The sequence below is a fragment of the Rhamphochromis sp. 'chilingali' genome (genome assembly GCF_963969265.1).
Source record: "Rhamphochromis sp. 'chilingali' genome assembly, chromosome: 13".
Lineage (NCBI taxonomy): Eukaryota > Metazoa > Chordata > Actinopteri > Cichliformes > Cichlidae > Rhamphochromis > Rhamphochromis sp. 'chilingali'.
Window position 1 is genome coordinate 15,035,646 of NC_137940.1, and position 13,614 is coordinate 15,049,259.

The 13,614-nt window shown below is 41.0% G+C and overlaps 1 long non-coding RNA gene across 1 annotated transcript; it reads left to right on the forward strand.

Moving 5' to 3' along the window:
• The first annotated feature begins 3,535 nt into the window (after positions 1–3,535).
• On the forward strand, positions 3,536–5,341 carry LOC308408822. Its single transcript, XR_013973849.1, has 2 exons — positions 3,536–3,914; positions 4,000–5,341. It is a non-coding gene; the product is annotated as an uncharacterized lncRNA (long non-coding RNA).
• Positions 5,342–13,614: the final 8,273 nt, after the last annotated feature.

Here is a 13,614-nt window from a genome sequence, read left to right on the forward strand (position 1 = left end):
TTACACTAAAATGATATTTCTGTTGTTTAAGGACTTTATACTGTACCTACCCTGGATATATTCGTGGTAGGTATATGGTTTCTCGTGTGTTGTGCTAAACGACACAAAAAAACACTCCCTCACCTAGTCAGAGGGGTATGACAGAGTTGTATTCGACAGTGGGTTTTATCAGTTGCTCTTTGTTCTGAGTGTCTTCAGGCAGTGATGTTGTGTATATGACACTGACTGCAGCAGCTGATTTCTAGATTGATAAAAAAAATGTTGAGCTTGTCTGTGTAAAGGGTTGAATGTCAGAAGTGTTTGAAGCAGTGAGGCAGATTGTGTTCCTCTGCAGTCTCAGGTCTCTGTTTGTCTGTGGTGTGTTAGCTGATTGTATTCTAACAGGATCCTGTGGGGAAAAAAATCATTCTTAAAATTCACATTTGACTTTAGAGGTGACAGTAAGAGTTCAGTGGACAGGATGATGTGTTAAAAAAGATACATAGAAACATATGGAAAGATACCAGTGACTAAATAACGGACACTGGTATACTGGATGCTGCTTTTCTGGAGATGAAAAGGTTGTGGCAGGAGATAGGAGACTCATTTGGTTTCGAGTCATTCTAGCTCCTACATGCTGCATTACTCTAATCAAGGTTCTTGTACTTTCCCCTATCAGTCTACAGGATTGGATATCAGAGGTGCTGAACCTGGTTGTATCTTTTTCAGGGATGGAAACGATACTGCTTTGATCCAAAATGCTTTGGTATTAGATGTCAGAAGTTGTTTGACAAGTTATATTGGATCGTGCCTGCACTGTGAGAGTAAAAAAAAAGAAAAAGAAAAAACACCAGATTTTAACTCATAAATGACCCTATGAAAAAATGGGTTGATTGTTTTTCTTTTCCAGTTAAATTTTTTACTGTTTTGAAAAGAACAGTTTATTAGTTGTTTTTGAGGAAAGACAACTCAAGGTAATTCAGTAACAACAAAGGAAGCAATGACATTTCACCAGTAGGAGGAAGCAGTGAACCAAACTGTGTTGAGTCTGCCAAATAGAAAAAGGATAGATGTTTGTGTTTGAGCAAGGTTCAAGGTTACTTTATTTATACCCATAGGTAAATTAGCTTTGCAGAAAAATTATAGCATTTGGCATCCCTTCATAAAACACACACCTATTGAAACCGGACAGGCACATATTTGGTAATTAGATAAGATGAATCAAATATGTGCCTCTTCAGTAAACCTAGTAGCTTTCAAAGGAAAGGTTTTGCACTCTAATGGAGGGATATTTTCGCAGGCTGTTCTTTTTTTAATGACCTGCATAAAACACCAGGGTTAGAACGAAGAAGAAGAAAGAAGTAAGATGTGCATTTTGTAGTCCATCTTCTGCACATTGTAATTTCAACAAAGTGGACGTCCGGCGTAACATCGTTTAACCCTCTGGGGTCCAGGGTATAATTGGCCGTTTTTGACTACTTTTGATTTTACCTCTATATTTTACCTTTAAAAACTGTTTATCTTGCCTTGTTTGGTATCATTACTTTCAGCACAACCTAAAATATCTGAATTTTTTTTCATTTTGGCATACTATATTAGCACAATTGATCTATATTCAGATAAAAAATTCAAAATCCGAGTAGAAAAAAGTTATATTTTTTTACTGTAAAACCCACAAACCTGTTTAACGAATCATTTTCATAACTTGAAATGCAAATACAAAAGTTATATGGTACTATTTACCTAAAAATGCAGCCAAGGCCTCAGGCGTTTTTTATATAATAATAATTTAATAATAAATTAAATCTATATACAGAACAATCAGGTGTTCTGCATCAAATAAGAAGGCACACAAATTATTTGTGCCAGTCCAAAAAATAGTTTGTGTTCAGTATAAGACAGAGGAGAACAGCACAGGCCTAAACCCTGCAGGTCTGACAACAGGAGGTGCATCAATCCAGTTTTCCATGTGGGAACAGCGTTTACACTGGAATCTGCCTTTGATGGCTTTTTTGGAGCAAATGTGACATTCAGCAGTATAACTGACACACAAGACAATAACTACACAACACACTAACTATAGCCTGCAAACACACTAAACGTCACTAATGTCTCACATATGAAAACTCGCTCTCTCTCTCTCTCTTTCGCTCGCCCGCTTTCCTTCCCTGGTGTCACTCCTAAAACTTCCCCTTCTCCCTAAACAACCAAGTGCCACATGTTGCCATATCATTTTTTTGATTGGCTGACATGGTAAATTTTAACACCAATAGGGAAGGGGTGCTTTTTCTTTTTTTCACTCACAAGCAGAGAGTGTTTGCTAGCACTGTAAACACAGTTTTTACTGTTCTTCCTGTTGTAAACACCACTGTTTTGTTCAGAAAAAAACATAGCGTGTATTTTTTTATCATAACTCTGGTTTTACGTGGCCCATCGACACAATTCAAAAACTGGTATATAGTTTGAAGTCCACACTTTCTACCCAAGTTAAAATGGAGACTCTGAGTCTGCATCTTGTAGCTGTGTCGTCTTAAATTGGTCATGTGATTTTGATGCACTGGCACATCCCTCGACCCCAGAGGGTTAAGAATACTAGTATACGTTTGTTTCAGTTCTCAGCGCACAGCTCCTCTCGTCTCCTCCTTGTGCGGAGGTACATTTGAAAAGCACTCAGTATTCTCTGGTCATGTCCGAAGATTGTGTCAGTCAGTGCAGCATACAGAGTAAAGACAAACAGAGTGCTTGGATTTTGAACATTTTTGGAGACTGAATGTTTTTTTTAAAGAACAATAAGGTAAGTTATCAAACTTGTATTAAATGTTTACATTTGTACCTCACTGCTCCTGACATTACCTAAAGTTCGTTAAAGTTAGCTCACTAATGCTAACTGACTTAGCTAATTGTTGCTACAATTTTGCCTCAGTCAGAAATATTATAATTTAGATCAGTACATTTACATATTTTTGTATCTATAAAAAGGAAGCTGACACTGTCGAGACTTTATCAAAGGTGTAAGCATCACAGCAGATGCCTTTGTGTCAAAGTAGCTGAAGATAAAACACAGAAAAACATGAAGGTGATTTTCCTGGGCCCTGTTTCAGGAAGCCGGTTTAGTGGAAAAACTGAGTAAGTATACCCTGAGTTAACGAAAACTCTGGGTTTTCGGTTTCACAAAGCGAGTTCAGCTGCAGCCTGAGTGAGTCACTATGACGACACACTCCGTGAAGCTAACCTGCCCCCTAGCAGGTTTACTACAACTAACCCTGACTGTCTCCGCCCCTTTGTCGGAAACCTGACAGTAGGAAGTGTCGGACATGGCGTGCCACTTCCTTGAAGAGCCAGTAGATCGTGAAGCCCAAATTCTCCGCAGAGCTCTCCGCCGGGAGAGAGTGATCAGAGCGCGTTTGGACATTTTATCATTTCCTGATGATTTTCTGTGCGAACGTTACCGTTTCTCAGCACAATCTATAATTTATTTGGATAACATCCTCAGGCCATATATTACGCATGTGACACATCGCGGACATGCTCTCAGTTCATTGCATATTATTTGTATTGCACTTCGTTTTTTGCAAACGGGAGCTTTCTGTATAATATTGGTGACGCTGAGCACGTTTCCAAGGCTACCGTCTGTCGGGCAGTCAGGAATGTTACAGTTGCACTGAAACGTCTCCTGTACTCGTCTGTGGTGTTCCCCGGTCATAGACCCACAAGATTTATCAAAGAGGGATGCCACAAAATTGCAGGTATCAGGATGACCAAAACTTAATGTATGATGTGGTGATACTTGGACTACTACTTAAATTGCACATTTATTTTCAGGGTTCCCAGGCGTGATTGGCTGTACAGATGGCACTCACATTCCAATCATTGCTCCTTCAGTAAATGAAGGAGACTATGTGAACAGGAAGTCTTTCCACAGCATTAATGTACAGGTACATAGTTCCCTGTAGCATGTCAAACTAACAAATTATTTCATTATAGTAATGGATGCTAATTTGTGTTCTCTGCACTGTGAAGATCATATGTGATGCTGCCAACATTATCACAAATGTGGAAGCCAAGTGGCCAGGCTCTGTCCATGACTCACAAATATTCCGTGAATGTACACTGAGCACAAAATTTGGACATGGTGAGTTGAGAATACTTTAAAATATATAAAGACCAATTGCTTCAGGGACATTTGAACTGAAGTGTACCCTTCTGTCTTAGGAGAGTTCACTGGCTACTTGCTTGGTGATAGGGGGTATCCATGTTTACCCTATTTGCTTACCCCTTACCCTGACCCTGAACCGGGCCCACAGCAGCGATATAATCTGGCTAATTGCAGGACAAGAGCCAGAATTGAAATGACTATCGGAATGCTTAAGGCCCGGTTCCAGTGCCTGCAAAGACTCAGGGTCACCCCAGAAAGGGCATGTGACATTATTGTGGCATGTGTGATTCTTCACAACATTGCCACAATTAGAGGAGAACACTGTCCTTCTGAACCAAACATCAGCAGTGATCCAAACCATGAACATCCTGACCCTCCCACGGACATACAAGATGGAAGAGCAGTCAGAGACACCATATGTCACAATCATTTCTTTTGACCCATCACCTCAACATGTTGAAAGAAGAATAAACAGATTTTTTGTTCAACTGGCTTTATTGGTCGCCTGTATTTCCTGTACACAAAGTATTAAAAGATGTAAACCTCATAAAGTGTCTCTGTTGCTTCCTCCTCTGTAACAGCTGTCAATGTTTCTTCATTATTTTCCTGTAGTAAAGAAATAGACAACATTGCTGTTCTACTGTAAACTCATATAATCTGTGGAGTATTACTCACAACTGCATGTTGGTCTGGCTCAACAGGAGGCTGCACCAGATGCAGTACACCACCACCATCAACTGATAGAATATGAGGTTTATACAGGTCACTTATAACTTACAAGGGACCAAATGGCAATTAACAAACATACCAAGCACCTTACACTTCATTGTCATTATGCTCTCAAAGACAACCAAGACTGAGGGAAGGCAAAATCAGTCGGAAAATAACTTCACTACAAAATAATTCATTATGGTAAAGAGTTTATCAAATGAATGTGTCGCACTGCAAAGGTGACTGTGAAGAAAGGATGTATGCACATCATGTATTATTTTGAATTTACCCCTTATGTAGGCACTTGTGTCTTGCGGGGTTATTGCCTCAGAGGATGTCCCCGCAGAGATGCCTTCGGCCACAGGGCGCCCACTGTTTTGGCTGAGGGCCAACTGCTCAGCCTCTGTGAGTGGTGGTGGTGGAGGACCCCCACCTGTTTTTCGGGCCTCCGCTTTTTTTCTGTTGGCTATAACGGGCCACATTTGAGCATACAGAGTAAGCAAATATGTACTTGTAATGTGCTCAGATAATTTCAATAAGTGCTTACAGAAAGAAAATTAATGTAGCCTCTAACTGCAATTGATTTACATCGGACAAACAGACCAAGCACTATGGCTCATAATACAATTACACCTTACCTGTTTGGACTATATTTTTATATTTCATTTTTACTTGCTGCCAGGCACGTTTGGGGCCTGTTGGGTTGCACCTGCGCTCACATCACATCACAAAATAAAATGTATAAAATAACAAATAAAATAACATATGTTAAAATAACGTGTTAAATGGGTGGAAATCCCTCGATCAATGTTTAAATTAACACTCACGCATTGACTCTGTCGGCTATGTTTTGCCATGCATGCTTTTGCAGCTGTGGCTGTGTTACTTTTTTCCGCGGAATTTGCATGTTATCGGCATATGCTGCCATCAGAATTTCGGCCTCAAGCGCTGTGAAATACATTGACCGCGCCTTCTTTCCCTCCGTCTCCATGGTGACTCGCTTAATCTGTTCTCCGCTTATCAGGGCTTTATGTATCCTCGTCCGCGCGCTTCACTTGGGGTTAAAGCAACTCCGCGTTGACTGAACTAATTGTTATCAGCCTTTCTGAAACGGAATATTCCGAGTTGGACAGTTCGGGGTTACTCAACCGTGAGTGTCGTTTTTCACTCTGAGTTTTCCAAACCGGCTTCCTGAAACAGGGCCCTGGACTGGGATTTTATAAAAATATTCTACAGTACATCAAAAACGAAAGAAAACCATTAACCACCATATGAACATTACCTCTGAAGTTACAGCGGTTTTATTAGAGACACAGCTAAGCGTTTAGCATTTTGCATAATTTTAAAAAGTTTAAATTTGTTCAGAAGCCTATTGAACAGCAGAAATTAGGCTTTCTTTTCAGAAGTAAGTAAAAGGAAAAAAAAAACATCAGCCGACAGCGCTGTAAATAATGGTAGTCTTGTGCGTAACAACCAAGCAAATAATGCAGAAAACAGATTTCGGGGATAGACGGGAAACTGTTCTTGAAGTATACAGAGAGAGAGAAAGAGAGAGAGAGAGCTGTGCATGAAGTGTGATTTTATTGTGGTGGAAGCAAAACAGCAAAAGCAAGAGGGAATTCATAACGATGTTTATGTGAAGCTTAGTTTGTATCTTCTTTTGCTGCTGGTTCGGTCAATATTGTTTGGAGAGAGATCAAACTAACAGCTTTAGAATCAGCGCAAAAAGGGCATAAACACAAAGCGCGGACCCGCCGAAACATCATAATCAGTGAGATGTCGCCTTTCTCACCCCGACTGTGTCCGTGCCGTCGGGTGAGAAAGGCGACGTCTCACTGATTCTGATCCGTTGGTGGGTCCGCACTTTGTGTTTACGTCTTTGTGCAGAATCCGTGTACCTGCTCTCATTTACTGTTTTAGCTGTTTGGTGGTTGTCAAAATTTTGTGACGTTTCACCTGAGATTCTGAAATTTCGGGCAAAATACATTTATATAAAAAAATCGATTCAGGATTTTAATGAATCGATATCACGTTATCCAAGCCAGAGTCGATTTTAATCGATGAATCGATTATTAAAACCCACCCCTAGATTTAACCATCAGAAATAACGCTATAGATAGATATAAAACTTACATTTTTTTTCTAAAAATGTAAGGTATATTTTGTAGAATAAATTTTAAAAGCTAAAACACAAATATTCAGATAACATAAGTTTAGTATAAAGGATTAAGAGGGTTAAGCAATGAGTGGTTTCATCCGGATGGAGTAGTCTCACTGGAAGTAATACATGCTTTTCCTGGATTTTTAGTTTGGCTTCTTAAGTTGTTTTTGGGATTAGGTTTCCTTTCAATCTTGAGTTTCCATCACGGTCAAAAAGAACCTAGACAGACAGATATTTCCTGTGACAGGAGGATGTGAAGAGGTGAATCAATTACGCTCAGACAGCAACATGCTGGGGAGAATATAGACTGGTTAAGACATAGAGAGGCTAGAAAAAAACAGCACGGAGCAGAGTGGTGGAGGCCCGGAATAAGGAGGAGTAAAAGGAAATGCAGAGGAGAGAATCAATACACTTGGTTCAATAGGGCGATTGGACTGGGTTTTGCTAAAAAGGAGACTTATTAATGTGTGTGTAGGAATGAATGTGTGTACTATAGTGTGTTTAGACTCATGGTTCTGGGTAGTTGGGTGGATTATACAGGGTGGGCCATTTATATGGATACACCGTAATAACATGGGAATGGTTGGTGATATTAAAGTCCTGTTTGTGGCACATTAGTATATGTGAGGATCAGTGTTGGGGAGTAACGGAATACATGTACCGCCGTTACGTATTTAAAATACAAAATATGAGTAACTGTATTCCGTTACGGTTACCGTTTAAAAAGGTGGTATTCAGAATACAGTTACTTTGTTGAAATAAATGGATTACACTGCGGTACTTTCCTGTTTCATATTGTCACGGGTCAGGACTGTTTGGGTTTTGTTTGACAGCTACGTTCTGTTGTTCCAGGCGGCAGCGTTATGGTTGCCATGGTTACAGGGCGACGCTCTCTCTGCGACTGTGTGTTTCCTGGGTGAGAGAGCGCCTTTTTGTTGTTGTTGTTGTTGTGCTAAGCTAACAGGCAGAATGCTACAAGCATAGCCCTAAAGAATGTAGCATCATGGGCAGTGTAGTCCGTGTTGCAGGGAGAATGGACTGCCATACCCGTTATGTGTCTGTGAGCGCGAGGAGGGAGAAAAAGGATAGTAGAAAGGTACGAGTTGTCATCGAGCAAAAACGGGAGCTGGAAGCATGTAAATATAATAATAACCACTTCAGCCAAGAAGAGTGCCTGACGAGCCCAGTTGTAAGTAAGCTATTAAGACTCGACTGTACACCGTGTTTGTGTTTTCCTCCAAAAACAATAAGTTCCGTTGGAGCAGTCTTTCAACGCCTCTCTGTCTCTGGCAAGAAAAGTTGACCCACACAACAAAGTAAAGCTATTTTTCGGCTACGAGCAGACAGGGACCGCGCCGTATTAGTCAGAGGTCCCTTTACTACAGTTCGGAGTCGCGGACCTTCAGTAATAGTAATAAATCACACAGCAATAGTACATTCACGTAGTTGTAAAAAGCATGATAATATATTAAGTAATCCAAAGTATTCAGAATACGTTACTGTCATTGAGTAACGTAACGGAATACGTTACAGAATACATTTTGGGGCATGTATTCTGTAATGGAATGCATTTTAAAAGTAACCTTCCCAACACTGGTGAGGATGCAAACTCCTCAAGTTGGGTGGTGACCATGGTGGCCATTTAGAAGTCGGCCAACTTGGATACAACTTTTGTTTCTTCAATAGGAAGAGGGCCATGTGACACATCAAACTTATCGGTAATGTCACAAGAAAAACAAAGGTGTGCTTGGTTGCAACGTAACTTTATTCTTTCATGAGTTATTTACAAGTTTCTGACCGCTTATAAAATGTGTTCAATGTGCTGCCCATTGTGTTGGATTGTCAATGCAACCCTCTTCTCCCACTCTTCACACACTGATAGCAGCACCGAAGGAGAAATGCCAGCACAGGCATCCAGTATCCGTAGTTTCAGGTGCTGCACATCTCGTATCTTCACACCATAGACAATTGCCTTCAGATGACTCCAAAGATAAAAAAAAAAAAGTCTAAGGGGGTCAGATCGGGAGACCTTGGGGCCCATTTAACTGGCACGACGACCAATCCACTTTCCAGGAAACTGTTCATCTAGGAATGCTCGGACCTGGCACCCATAATGTGGTGGTGCACCATCTTGCTGGAAAAACTCAGGGAACGTGCCAGCTTCAGTGCATAAAGAGGGAAACACATCATCATGTAGCAATTTCAAATATTCAGTGGCCTTGAGGTTTCCAAGGCAGCACGGTGGCACGGTGGTTAGCACTGTTGCCGCACAGCAAGAAGGTCCTGAGTTCAATTCCAACATCAGGCCGGGGTCTTTCTGTGTGGAGTTTGCATGTTCTCCCCGTGTTTGCGTGGGTTCTCTCCGGGTACTCCGGCTTCCTCCCACCGTCCAAAGACATGCAACTTGTGGGGATAGGTTAATTGGATAATCCAAATTGCCACTAGGTGTGAATGTGAGTGTGAATGGTTGTCTGTCCCTATGTGTTAGCCCTGCGACAGACTGGCGACCTGTCCAGGGTGTACCCTACCTCTCGCCCTATGACAGCTGGGATAGGCTCCAGCGCCCCCCGCGACCCTGAAAAGGATAAGCGGAAGCGAATGGATGGATGGATGGATGGATTGAGGTTTCCATTGATGAAGAATGGACCCACTATCGTTGTACCCCATTTACCACACAAAACTATCACTTTTGTTGTTCCAACAGTCTTGGAGGGATCCATCCAATGTGGATTAGTGTCAGACCAATAGCGGTGGTTTTGTTTGTTAACTTCACCATTCACATAAAAGTTTGCCTCATCACTGAAAAAAATCTTCTGCGTGAACTGAGGGTCCCATTCCAATTTTTGTTTTGCCCATTCTGCAAAGTCTGTGCGCCGATCTGGGTCATCCTTGTTGAGATGCTGCAGTAGCTGGAGTTTGTAAGGGTGCCATTTGTGAGTAGCTAATATCTGCCGAATGGATGTTCGACTAATGCCACTCTCCAGTGACATGCGGCGAGTGCTACGCTGTGGGCTCTTGCTTAATGAAGCTAGGACAGCCAGTGATGTTTCTTCATTAGTGACAGTTTTCTTGCGTCGACATTTTGGCAAATCTAACTCTGAACCAGTTTCACGAAACTTAGCAAGCAGTTTGCTAACTGTAGCATGGGAGGTGGGTGGTCTTGTAGCATTGAAATCTGCTGCAATGAACCGGTTACTGCGTTTACCAGATATCAACACAATTTCGATCCGCTCCTCACGTGTTAACCTCCTCGACATGTCAATGGCTGTGAACAAAGAGAATCTTGTAAATAACTCATGAAAGAATAAAGTTACGTTGAAACCAAGCACACCATTGTGTTTCTTGTGACATTACCAATAAGTTTGATGTGTCACATGGCCCTCTTCCTACAGATTGAAAGAGAAGAAAGGGGAGGTGGGCAGGGTAAGTTTAAAAAACAAATCATTCAATAGCAACAGAGAGATAGGAAGGGACAACAAATCAAGCCCACCCCGAGGCCGATTCAGTCATTCAGAATTTATTTTCTCTAATTGAGTCACATCTTTTTATTTAATATGAATCACTTTAGATCTGCTCTTACTCTTGTTGTTGGCTGTTTGTTGGAACTGTGTTTACATGGCAATGAAAAAATTCGTATCTGACCTTTTCTTATTGTAATGATGTAAATTAACCCAACTTTCTTTGCACTGAACTTGACTGAACCCATTTGCCTAACAAGTAACCCACGAGTGACTCCTAATCACTTGTGTTTATACACTGCTGTACATCCATCAGATACAGTGCAGGAAACAGATTGTCAGTAGCCGTGTTCTGTAATTTATGTGTAGATAGTGCTAGGGGATTGCACTCCATCCTGCAGTCTTTCTTTTTTTCCCCTGTTCTTCTGCAATTTTTAATCTGGAAGTCTGGTGGAGAACCCCTTTTAACCTCTTAACATCCAACAGTGGACCACTTCAGGGTAATGGCAGGGTTAGGCTGCATTGTAGCCACCTATAAAACATGCATAGTTTGAGAAGCTCGACCATATCTTTCTAGTCAAATTTGAAATGCATTTTGACCTTTATTCTGCTTAACAATTCCTCTACTTTAAATATTTTCTATGGGCGTTTCAAATAAGCAAAAAATAACCCCAAAATCATATGTTGGATTAGATCAGTGTTTCCTAACCACTGTGCCGTGGAAGATTATTTGGTTTCTTTTTTTTTTTTGGTTTTGGTGTAATGTATTGGAGGTAATAACTTTGAGTATACAGGATACATGGATGATGGTTAGGGTGCAGTTGCTTTTACACCTGTGGTTCATGAATGGAAATTAATCTGACCTGCAAATTTGGATTCATCAACACTAGGGCACAAAGGTTTTAAGGATTTGCTTGGCAGTTCATTCAACCAAGAAATATTCTCTTATTTGATAATGCTGGTCCATTAAATAAACAACAGATTATTTGGTTTCATCTGATTGGTACTCTAAGCCAGCGATCCCCAACACCCGGGCCGGTAACGGTCATTTGAGGCTCGGGTGAGAAATTCATGGTTTTCAGGGTTTTTAGCGTTACTTTTTTAATTGCTTTTAACTCTGTTTCCCTGGGTCTTTTCCCGTGTGTTATGAATAAATCATCTTCTTTTTGGTACCAGTTCTGGTTTTATTTTGTTGTATTTATCCGTGACACCTTAAAGGCCGTGAAAATATTGTTGGACATAAAATCATCTTCTTTTTGGTACCAGTACTGGTTTTATTTTGTTGTATTTATCCATGACACCTTAAAGGCCGTGAAAATATTGTTGGACGTAAAACGGTCCGTGACGCAAAAAAGGATGTGGACCGCTACTCTAAGCGACCAGCGTGAGTAACGGGCAGAACAATTACATTCCCTTCCACTAGAGGGCAGTACAACTTCTTTCTCCAGTTAAATGGGTTGCCAGCTGCCAGTAAATTGGAAGAAGAAGAAGAAATTACATAGCCATGCTGCGAGTGAGACAATGCAGCACATAATATCGATAGGTAAATATTTGGGGGGAAAAAATAGTCAGTCTCACCTGATGTGTTTTTTGTGTAATTATTGTAATGGGAAATATGTGCCTTGGCTCCAAAAGGTTGGGAAACACTGGATTAGATGTAAGGCTAATCCTTAAGGCTAAATAAATAGGTCACTACCAGCAGATCGTTGGAAAAAGGTTAAGCCCCTTACAACTTGTCATGATCCTGGGTCTTTTGACCCAGCGTTTTAAGTTTGAGTTTATTTTGTTCATTAGGTTATCTAAGTTCATTTGGTTATTAGACTCCTTGTGTTTTCTTCCCCTGTATTTAAGTTTCCCCTCACCCTTCGTGTTTCATGCTGCGTGTCTTATGTTATCAAGTTTGTATTATCATGTCTGTCTCATGTTTCCTGTTTTATTTTGAAGGAGTTGTGTGTTCTTTGTTCATTGTATTTAGTTTCACTTCCCTTGTCCTGTCATTAGGCTCATGTCAGTCAGCTGTTTCTCCATGTGTTCCCACTTCCCCTAATCACCTCCTGTGTATTTAAGTCCTCTGTTTTCAGTGTGTGATTGTCAGGTCGTCTGTTGTCCACGCCATGTTTCCCATGCTTCCGAGTTCCTTGTCTAGGTTTTTCTTATTGTTTGTTTAGATTTCCCAGTTTAGGTTTGTGTTAATTTTGCTTCAGTTTGCCTTGCCCTTTGTTTGTACCTTTTTTACCAGCCATATTAAACGGCTCGCTTTTGGTTAACATTCAAGTTTTGTTCCCTGTTCCTTGGAGTCTGCATTTTGGGTCCTTTTTTCAATTCATACAGTCTGCCCTACTGGTACTTTAGTTTTGTATATTTTCATATGTAATTAACCCGATTAGGTATAAGCCATCATTTATTAACCCAAGCCCAAGTTTTGAAGGAAAAAGGTGCTTTTCTACACTGAGGATTTGGGAGAGAAATTTTCAAAAGCCAAATATTACATAGTCTGATAGTTTTAGGCTTCTCAGGATTAATGGCTGTGGCGGAGGTGTGGTCCCGGGCGTGGCTGCAGGGGAGGAGTGGTGCAGTGGGCTCAACGGGGCGGTGCTGGAGATGCCGGCGAGAACAGCTGATGGCGATTTGGACTGATAATGATTTCCTTCCGTTTTTATAGTAAGACGGAGAGGGAAATCAGCTGGGACCGACAGCTGTCAGACTGTGTTTATATCATAACCTGGGAAAACTATAAATAAATGTGGAAGCTGGTGATAAAGACCTGTGTGTGTGTGTGTGTGTGTGTGTGTGTGTGTGTGTGTGTACCTGTGTATAGTGCATTTCACTATGGCATATATTTCAAAATAGTTTAACCACTGAGTCTGTGAAGGTTCTCAGTCATCCAGGTCATCGTAGTCTAAGGAGCTTGGAAAGAAAAGCATCTGGACTTCTTTAAGTTGCTTGAAAACGTTTCACCTCTAATCTGAGAAGCTTCTTCAATTCTAAGGTCAAATGGTGGAGAGTGCCAGATTTAAAACGCATGTAGGTCACAATCATCCAAGGTTTGAACTCATTGTGGAACCTAGCCCCACCCTATCATGTGATTTCCAAATGGCCCAGGATGTGACGTGGTGTTAAGGCATCTTGGAAGGGATCTCAAAACTGGA